The sequence below is a fragment of the Carassius carassius genome, chromosome 42 (assembly GCF_963082965.1).
Source record: "Carassius carassius chromosome 42, fCarCar2.1, whole genome shotgun sequence".
In the NCBI taxonomy this organism is placed as follows: Eukaryota; Metazoa; Chordata; class Actinopteri; order Cypriniformes; family Cyprinidae; genus Carassius; species Carassius carassius.
Window position 1 is genome coordinate 26,049,072 of NC_081796.1, and position 3,616 is coordinate 26,052,687.

Consider the following 3,616-nt stretch of genomic DNA (forward strand, 5'->3'; position numbering starts at 1 on the left):
GAAATTATGAGACTGTCCTCTGTGTGTGTGCCAAATTTCATAACTTTCCCACAAGCAGTTCTATATGGAGCCAAAAGAGTCTCAATAAAGATAAATGCACACACTACATTCACATATGCACACACAGGATTCATAAATACAAACACAGGATACACAAATGTGCACAAAATTTACAAATGCGCACACAAAATTTAAAAAGCACAGAAGATTCACAAATGCATACAAAATTCAGAAATGCAAACAACATTTACAAATGCACTCAAGATTCACAAATGCACAGGACAAGATTCAGAAATGTATTTCTGATGCACACACACATATATCTTGATTTACAAACTGCTTGCGGTCTGTGAACTTCACTGCATTTGTGTGTGAATTTTGAGACTCCCCTGACTTGACTCGACACACAAATGCCTTTTTTTAAACAGGGAATGATCTGCAACCAATCAGATATCTCCCTTCTTTTAGCCAATCACAAGAACGCACTCCACGTGGGGGATTGTTTACTTATAAGCCAATCACATGAATGCGTTCACACAGCGCGATATGCCTGTGGTGCGCATATTATAGCCTACTTATTTGTGAAATTGTATGAAAATACAGATGTTTAGATTACAATTCAGGTTTATTTATTTTTTATTTTTTACAAAATATAAATTTAAAAATGTCTCAATACATATAGCCCAGTGACTGCAGAAAAAAAGTTAACCATGGATTCATAAATTTGCAATAGGCAATTATTTTTGAAATTTATTGAAAATTATTGAAATTCCTTTAGTTTTCATTTTATTAAAATTTAAAAAACGTCCCAACTTTTCCGGAATTCGGGTTGTAGAATATGTAAGCACACTGCCATATGCATCATTTATTTTTGCACTGTTAATCAATTTTACATTTTCACTTAGTGCAGGTTAATGTAAGGAAGATAATGTACTACAGATATTTAAATCCTTTTAGCATGTACTCCACTTCTTCACTGCCTGACTATCATCTTAATGTTTATGAAGTTCAATGTTTATATAATTTTTTATATCTAAAGCACCTTGTTCAGTAAGTATTTAGATGTTTTTCATATCTGTCACGGTCTTAAGCATGTGAATGTGCTACAAAGTGAGTATCAGAAACACATCCAGACACATGGACTGTCAGAGACCACACGGCAGGAACATTCTCCTGGAGACGCTGAGAAAGCACGGAAGGAATGTCTGAGGAGAATGTACTCAAAAAATACACAAACTTCAGGACACCTGCTGGAGTGAGTATATTAAAGAAAAAAACTAATCAACTGTAAAATATCTTGTTTTAAATCTTTTCAGGTAATATTTTATTCTTCTGTACCTTTTTAGCCCATCTGTTAAAAATTTAAAGCAATAGTTTTAGAAAACAATGTAATATTTATCTATACAAGAACATGAAATGCATCGTCTTGTAAACCTTATACATTAGCTTCTGATTGTTTCTGCAGTGTACTGTATGTAGCTACAGCGTCTGAGCCAAAGAGGATGGAACAGAATCTGATGAACCTGAAAAGTGTTTTTTTTTTTCTCGTTATTATTATTATTGTTGTTATTATTCTTTTTATTTATTTATTTTATGAAAGGGGGACCTGGCTACACCTTTCCTACCATACACCTGATGGATACTGACTGTAAAATGTCAGTCATAGTTCGAGAGCTCAGTGTGGTGACAGAAGATGGAATAGATGTGTGTCAGTGCACCAGCCTTGATGAAGCTTCATAACAGCCTTCTGTGTGCATTTTGCTTTCAACATTGCATATCCACCACACCTGGGAAAGACACTGACTTTCCTTCAGAGGCACATTGTCAACATTAGAATATGGAGACAAGCACTGTCAGTAACTTTACTCTGAATGATTTGCCTCTTTTATTAGTTCCTCATGCCTTGACTGTACCATCGCCCAAAGTGCACTCGAAGGACATTCACTCTTTTGAAGTTAACCCAACATGTTGGAGTGGTACATGCACATTAACCAAATAGCTTGTTCTATTCTTTTTCTATTATATCTGTTTTCTTTTTATTTATTATATTATTTAAAAGCCCTTGCTACGTGTACTGTGTTAAGCTAACTGAGACTTGTTATAGCTCTTATATATCATTGCTCTTTTTGTTGTTTTTGATTGCTTCCACTTTGTCCTCAATTGTAAGTCGATTTGAATAAAAGCGTCTGCTAAATGAATAAATGTAAATGTAAATATTAGTATAACCTGTGGCTTAGATGAGTGCCAGTCAACTTTTTTGTGATTCCATTCTTTTAGGAACCATGCACAGGAAGCATATGTACTTTTGGTACTCAGTGAAGAGTCAGTAGTACAGTTGTATTATAATATAATGGAGAAGGGTCTGGATGCAGACTTGCACTCTCAGACTCTTGCGCTTCTTTTTTATATTGGATATTTTATTCTAGTTATTGGTTACTTCTTTTTTGAATCTCTCAACATTTGTTTTTCTCTTGTGTAGGTATGGTTGACTGGAAGTCTGTCAGTCCAGATGTGAGGAAGACACACAGAGTGGAGCTGGAGCTCAGCAGATGTGTGATACTGTAGATACTGTGGTCTTGGAAAGAAGGGATCTTCACAGCTTTCTATTCAGACAAAGAGTTTGCTGGATTCTGTTCTATGGACTGCTACTACAGAATGAATTAATGAATGAGTGGTTTATCTATCTATCTATCTATCTATCTATCTATCTATCTATCTATCTATCTATCTATCTATCTATCTATCTATCTATCCTAGCAACATGCTAATAATGTTAGAAACAGGCTAGTCACATGCTAATCATGCTATTGACATGCTAGTAACTTGCTAATCATGCTAGCGACATGCTAGTAACATACTAATCATGTTATCGACATGGTAGTAACTTGCTAATCATGCTAGAAACATGCTAGCGACATGCTAGTCACTTGCTAATCATGCTAGAAACATGCTAGTCACTTGCTAATAATGCTAAGAACATGCTTGTAACATGCTAATCATGCTTGAAACATGCTAGCAACATGCTAGTCACTTGCTTATCATGCTAGCAACATGCTAGCGACATGCTAGTCACTTGCTGATCATGCTAGTAACATGCTTATCATGCTAGCTACATGCTAGTCACTTGCTGATCATGCTAGTAACATATTAACCATGGTAGCAACATGCTAGTCACTTGCTAATCATGCTTGTAACATGCTAGTAACTTGATAATCATGTTAGCGACATGCTAGCCACTTGCTAATCATGCTCGGAAACATGATAGTCACTTGCTGATCATGCTACAAACATGCTAACAACATGCCAGTAACCTGCTAATCATGCTAGAAAACATGCTAGCGACATGCTAGTAACTTGGTAATCATGTTAGCGACATGCTAGTCACTTGCTAATTATACTAATGACATGCTAGTCTCATGCTAGCATCATGTTAGTAACTTGGTAATCATGCTAGCAAAATGCTAGTCACTTGCTAATCATATTAGGAACATGCTTGTCACTTGCTAATCATGGTAGTGACATGCTAGTCACTTGTTGATCATGCTAGTAACATGTCAATCATGCTAGAAACATGCTAGCGACATGCTAGTCATTTGCTAATCATGCTAGATAAAAG

The 3,616-nt window shown here is 35.8% G+C and overlaps 1 long non-coding RNA gene across 1 annotated transcript; it reads left to right on the plus strand.

The window, feature by feature from the left end:
* The first annotated feature begins 1,126 nt into the window (after nt 1-1,126).
* LOC132124034 (uncharacterized) lies at nt 1,127-2,747 on the plus strand. The gene is made up of 3 exons (XR_009426705.1): nt 1,127-1,255; nt 1,601-1,976; nt 2,480-2,747. It is a non-coding gene; the product is annotated as an uncharacterized LOC132124034 (long non-coding RNA).
* The last annotated feature ends 869 nt before the right edge of the window (nt 2,748-3,616 follow it).